The sequence below is a fragment of the Triticum aestivum genome, chromosome 1B (genome assembly GCF_018294505.1).
Source record: "Triticum aestivum cultivar Chinese Spring chromosome 1B, IWGSC CS RefSeq v2.1, whole genome shotgun sequence".
Taxonomy (NCBI): Eukaryota; Viridiplantae; Streptophyta; class Magnoliopsida; order Poales; family Poaceae; genus Triticum; species Triticum aestivum.
Window position 1 is genome coordinate 55316206 of NC_057795.1, and position 6776 is coordinate 55322981.

Sequence of the window (6776 nt, forward strand, 5' to 3'; positions counted from 1 at the left end):
TTACTAGTTTCACGAAAGAGAAGAAAAGTAAAACGGGCGTCCCCTCATGGCCAGAGTCCGTGAGGTCAGGTCAGTGCCTCGCGCTGTCCCGTCAACATCCTTCCACCGTTCCTCCATGATGCGCGGCGCGGAGGTCCCGGTCGGCCGTTGCCAAGTGGCGCGGGCTGGCTTGGACTCGGCCCTCCCTTCCCAGCGTCACGCTCGCGCGCGCGTACACCGGCAGAAACAGCAACAGACACTACAAGAAACTTGTTAATACATGACGGATTTCTGTTGACGTTCTAAGAAATCGTCACGGACAATGACGGTTTTCTCTTATCCGTCACGGAGAGCGTCATGGATCAGCAAGATGTGACTGCCCTCCGAAAAAGGTAGCCCATTTATGATGGACATCGATGGACCGTCACGGAAACCGTCACACAACAACATGTTGGTCTAGTCTATTTCTTTTTTATGCATCATCCGGATCGTCATCGATGGCTCGCGCTGATGTGTGGTGTATGGTTGGCTTGGTTGGCCCATATGTCAGTTGAATGTGTAGCCAAAAATAAAAGAAGCTCAAAATAAAAGGGGGATGCCCCAGAAATTTCGAGAGCGCGCGTGGGCATCAAAATTTGAAGAGGCCGACGCGGCCCGTGGCAAAATTTTAGAGACAGCCTATTTAAGTCACAGTCCATGCCCTTCTAACCCTAATCCCCATTCTCTCTTCCGTTCCCTCAGCCGCCACAACTGCCCCCACTCCTGATTCCGGCGATTCCGGCGGCTATCGCCGGCGCGGTGCACACCGCCGAGCTCTCCTCGGTCGGCTCCATCCTCCCCTCCGGCAAGATTTTGCCATCCCGACCTCTACCGCTCTCCCAAAACCCACACCCGTATTAGGGTTTCGGCCTCCGGCATCGCCTTCGTCATCGGCGCATCTCCGGCGACTCTTCTCGGTCGTCTATAGCGCCCCCACGGGCTCACTATCTTTCTGATGGTCCACGTCCAGCAGGGCGGCGCGGAGGAGCTACTCCCGCAGGATCGACGGGCGCGGCGCACCCTACAGACTCCGGTCCCGGGCTAGGGAGGGCACGGCGGCCTTGTCCTTCTTGTCGGCGGTGGCGGCGAACGCCGGTGCTCTCTCTCCTCCTCGACATCCAAGGAGGAGCGCCGGTATAGCACAAGCACGCCCAGCCCCTGAATCCCACTTCTTCGCCCATCCAGCGGCGTACATGACGTGCTCCTCCTCGATGCGGCCGTCCGCAACAAGCTCTCTTCGCCGGAAGAGGTGGATCAGCAAGTCCAGCGTACCCTTGGCCTCCTGTCCTGCAGCGCTTGGACGAGCTCACCGGCTGCGTTCTGCCCTCCCAGCGTGGTGAGCCTCTCCCATCTCCCCCCTTTACGCCCAAATCTGAAAGATACTTGCAATATGAATACGGATCATATTTTTGTTCAGTTTAGAGGTGAATTAAATTGCTGAGATGAACATGGTGAGCTTGATTAGTTGCTGATTGTTTTGTGGATCTGTTGCACTTTTACACATAATTTAATCAGGGCAAACTAATGCTAATCCATATAGTATGATATAGCTAAAAAAAATTCTAACTTCTTATTGCTTTGGTAAATATCTTTTGGGACTTAATTCGGAAACTTGAGCCTGTTAGATATAAATTTAGCAGTGACTCTGTCTTCCCAGAATGCACTTGTTTCGCAGATGTGTGTATTTAGTACTTGAGAAAAAAATTAATTATTAACTGAGGACTAGTTTGGCAGCACAGTTTTTCTAAAACTGTGGTAATTCAAAACCTCAGTTTTTCAAGGCATGGCCAATGAATACTATGCCTTCTCAAAACTGCAGTTTTTCTTGGTTTTGCCAAAACCAGCAGTTCGTTTGGTAAATGTAGTTTTACTGTAGTTTTGACCTGACTGCACCTAACTGAGCTAGACTGAAGGAACTGATCTGCCTGCAAAAACGACCGCTCAATGCATGCAGCCATGCCTTGCACACCAGTCCTCTCGGCCTCTCGAGGATGCTAGGTGCTGTAGCAGTCTACAGAGTACAACTACCTCTTGTATTGACAAGCAACCATGCCATGCCATATGATAATGTAAACTGAAATGCCTAGTAATCAGTTAGACTTACGACAACGGCTGGAAGAACATAGACTCACAAACCAGCAAATGCAAGCTAATCACCCAACCTTAAATGCCTAGTAAACAGATTAATAATCAGGAGAGAGTTTGCACCTCGTTTAATAGATAATAAACAAAGGAGGAGCGGGAGTCCTTCGATTTCTCTCGACTCAGTTAAGAAAAAAGTGGTCGGGACCTTAGACACTACAAAAATACAACAGTATAAGAGATACCATGGTATCTTATAGTGAAGTATTTCTTTCATCCAAACACCCCAAAGTTTTTGATACCAAGGTTATTTCAGAAACCACAGTATTTTGTAAAAACTGCAAAAATACTTTGCATCCAAACGCACCCTAAAACACTTTCTGATTATTAACTGGGAATAACTATAAATTTGAACATCATAAAAAATGAGTAAATATCAAGAAACCTCACACATTGTCAGAATGTGCAAGCCGTTTATCTGGATCATGTATCATTCTAAGTAATTGTATATACGTACCACAGTATCCATGTATTAGTCTGTTTGATTTCATAGATATACACATGAAAAGGAACATAATATATCTGGATTTCAACTTAGTTTCGACATGTTTAACTTGCATGGATTTAAAAATTGTAGTTAACCGTGTCTGCACTTATGAAATTGGAATTAACCTTCTCTGACATGATGCCCAAAAACCTCCTTTTAATGCTACAGGAATAGCTCCAGAGTTGTCTTATAAATATATGTAGGTCACTGTAATAGTATTTTCTTATTGAAAAGGGAGAAAAACTACTATGTGATAAGTAGGCCAGAACTAAAAAAATTGCCGGTTATTGTGTATTGCATATATCTTTTTGTTTGGATGCCAAAATTTATCTTCTTTGTGGCTCAATTAACTTCCCTTTTTTCTGTTCAAGTCATTTTGAACTTGATTACTACCAATGATAGATAGTAGTATGGAATGGGAAACAATGATTTACTGTAATTACATTGTCTTCACTTAGAGTTATCTTTTAATGTCACCAGCAATTGTTTCTATGTTACCTTGCAGATAGAAGACACTTGAAATATTGTAGGTTAGATTGTCTTACAAATATATGTAGACCACTGTAATAGTATTTTCTTATTGAAAAGGGAGAAAAAGTATTACGTGATAAGTAGGCCAGAACTAAAACATTGCCAAGTCATTGTGTATTGCATATATCTTTTTGTTTGGATGCCAAAAATTACGTGATAAGTAGACCAGAACTAAAACATTGCCAGAATGTGTTATGCTAACATTTTAGGTTATTTTAAGGTAAATATGTAAAGGCAAGTAATTCTCATAACGTATTGAAGTGGTATACTACACAATATTTGTTGTATCTATAGTCGGACTATTTTTATGTGTGCAATAATACATACAAAAACTGACTTGTACTTGATCCAATCCTTTATTAGAAGTAGTATCGCACAAATGTCTTTTCAGCTAGGTTAATTGTAAGCCACAAATGCCAAATCTTTTTCCTGTGTCATATCATTTCAGATAGGACACATATTCCAGTAAGGCATAATTAGCATGGAATTGGTACATTTCTTTTTTACCTGTTGAGAAACAATGCCTAGAAATTTTCATTAATGTGCAATATTCAGACAGGCTACATTTCTTATCGAGTTTAGTGTAGTGATAGTATAAAATAAGCACAACGGAGATTACTACCAACTCTATTGATCTATGTATGCTCATCAGTCCTTTCTGTGCCACGAGTTGTTTCTTTTCACATTTTTGTTAATTTGTTGCACTACTTTCATTCTGGGAGTGAAACAATATAGAAGTAGCATTCCATGACGGTCAAGATCCGTCATGATCGGTGACGGTTTTCGATGATCCGAGTGTACAGTGGTCAAATTATGACGCGATATACATGACGGAATTTATTTCCGTCACACATAGTCTTGCATGACAGTTCTGCATAGGTCTGTGACGGACTGAAACTGTCATGTATTAACAGGATTCTTGTAGTGAGACGCCAACCCTGATGCCTGGCGAAGCGATGCACACGTCCACTCATCCAATTCAACAGCAACTCTACTAGTACTGTACACACATGCCGCGCCGACCGACTAATCAAACGATTCGCTTCCAGCAATAGCAACTGTCTTGTCTTCTCCAGGGGCAGTGGGTGCCGGTGGCAATCAAGGAAAGGAGATGAGTTAATGGCGTCCGATCGGCCTTTCAAGAGAGCCAGCGAGAGGGCGTGTCTGCACCGGCAGTGCGGATCAACTGGATCGGAGCACTACCAGCGAGCACATGCTGTGGGAGCGAATAAGGCGTGCGTGTTATTGTCGGCGCATTCACTCATTCATTCATTCATTCAGCATGCATGCTTGCTTGCTAGTACTACGACAGTATACTACAGTACTGGTCTTCATTTCCCATTTTGCATACGTGCTCCACAGCAGCACCAATATACGACTACGTACTACACGAGTACTGGTGTCTCAGTGTACTTGCGCAAAATTCGTGCACCTTAATTATAATTGGCCGTCGAGTGACCCATTATGTGCCGTCAGAATATCTCGCCTGACTTTGATTTAGCAAACCCCTTCCACTTTTCAGGTTTTTATGTGTGACCTGTTTGGCAATAAATAATTCAACACGGCCATTTCACACAAAAACATATGTATCATAAAAAAATATATTTACAAGGTTTAAAAATGTCCACCAACTATTTTTTTAATTACCCAAATGTTATCTCTAGAAAACACGTGGCCGCTTTTTCAAGTTAGAGAACGTTTTTTCTTATAAGTACATGTGCACTTTTAAAATTCCGGGAATGTTTTTTAAATTTGAATGAACGTAATTTGAAATATGTGAACACTCTGCATGTACTTTTATAAAATGTGTCAACCCTTTCAAATGTGTGGGCACGTCTAATAGTTTTAGTAAAACATTTTTGAAGCCGGTGAACACATTTTAAAATTATACCGACCTTTTATAAAAATATTATGGAATGTTTTAAATTATTTAATAGAAATTTAACTTTTATTCCCGTTATTTATAATTGATTAAAAAATCGAAATATATGAATTCATTGGACTATTATTGTTACAAAAAATTAAGCAGCTACCCTACCGGGCCCGGCCCAGTCGTCCGCGTTGTGTGGTGGGCAAGGCGCTCTGCTGATTCGGTCCAACCAAACCAAACCCATCGAAAACATGTGGACTACCCCTAAAAAAACCTAAAAAACATGTGGACTCACACGTTGCTAAAAAAACATGTGGACTCGCACTCCTATTATTTCTGTGCGTGTGATGATCTAAAAAAATGTGCATGTGCGCGCATAAACGCTCGCACGACTTTTTCTTTCGGCGAGCACTAGGCGCCGGCGCACCGGCCCAAATTTGGGCCGGTCGCCTGCCCAGTGTCCGATAGAGATGCACAGAACCGTTCGATCCACAACCCCCTTCGTCCCCAACCTCTCTCCCAGTGAAAAAATTGCGCACCGTGCCCGAGCTCCGCATGGTGAGCTCGCGCATCTCCGCCCCCCGTCCAGAATGTGTCGTTCCCTCCAGCCGTGCGCGAGGTCGCTGTTGTGGTCCCCCCCCCCCCCCGCTCGCCCCTGCCCCCGCGCCGGTTGACTCGCCGCTCGTACCAGTACCAGTGTCCGGTTGTAGCACAAAAGACAGAGCATGACATCCAGGTTTGAAGGAAAAACACATGGTTCCAGCAAATAATTGATATGGTTCCAGCAAAAAATAATGTGGTTCCAGCAAAAATGACATTATTTCAATCAAACTGTTCATATCGTTCCAGCAAAAATACAACATGGTTCCAACAAAATTTTGATATGGTTCCAGCAAAAATGATCTTGTTTCCAGCAAAACATTGATATGGTTCCAGCAAAAACACAGCATGATTCCAACAAAAAATTGATACGGTTCCAGCAAAAATCAATGCAGCAAAAATAATCATGGCGCCACCGTCGTAGCCGCCCATCATCATCTTCGCCGATTCTAGCAAGCCAAAATGGTGGTTCCAGCAAAAAAATTGTGCAGCAAAAATCCATGGCGGCGGCCGCCCGACACTATCTTCCCCCTGTTGCAGCAAATCGAAAACTGATTCCCGAAAAATCAAAAGTGACTTCAGAAACAAAATCAAAAAGCAACTTACCGTAGCCATTGCCGTCGTCGCCCACCACCATCCTTACTGGTTGAAGCAAATCCCCTGCCGGTTGTAGCAATTCCCCCGCCGGTTCCAGCACAGGGGAAAAAAGGATGGTGTTTCTCTTCATCAAAAGGAGAAAAAAGGTGGTAGGGTAGCGGCAGCCATCAGCCGGTAGAAAGAAAATAAACCAGGGAAGGGGGTGGCCATGGCCGGCCGAAACTGCGTCGTCAGTGGCAGAGGATCTCGGCAGCGACGCTCGGGACAAGGTGGAGGCGAGCTACAAAGCGGAGGGGATGGCAGCGATGCGAGATATCTAGATGAGTTGGATCTGGTAGCTGTCGTATAATGAGATAAGGTAAGCTGAAGGAAGGGACGGTGGGTGGGGCCACCAGAGAGTCTTGTTCGTGACGCCCGTGCGTGACCGGCGTAATTTTCAACCGGTCCGCCGGTGCGAAACGTTTCCCTTTTCTTTTTGTGTGATTAAAAAAACGAGTCTCATCCGATCGCAAAAGGAAAAAAAAAAGAAAA

At 44.3% G+C, this 6776-nt stretch overlaps 2 long non-coding RNA genes across 2 annotated transcripts; one reads left to right on the plus strand and one right to left on the minus strand.

Annotated features, from left to right (window-relative positions):
- Positions 1-658: 658 nt before the first annotated feature.
- Positions 659-4640, plus strand: LOC123106408 (uncharacterized). Its single transcript, XR_006451324.1, has 2 exons — positions 659-1354; positions 4093-4640. It is a non-coding gene; the product is annotated as an uncharacterized lncRNA (long non-coding RNA).
- A 1208-nt stretch (positions 4641-5848) lies between these two features.
- Positions 5849-6554, minus strand: LOC123086449 (uncharacterized). The gene is made up of 2 exons (XR_006440896.1): positions 6255-6554; positions 5849-6179 (listed from the first exon to the last, which is right to left on the minus strand). It is a non-coding gene; the product is annotated as an uncharacterized lncRNA (long non-coding RNA).
- Positions 6555-6776: the final 222 nt, after the last annotated feature.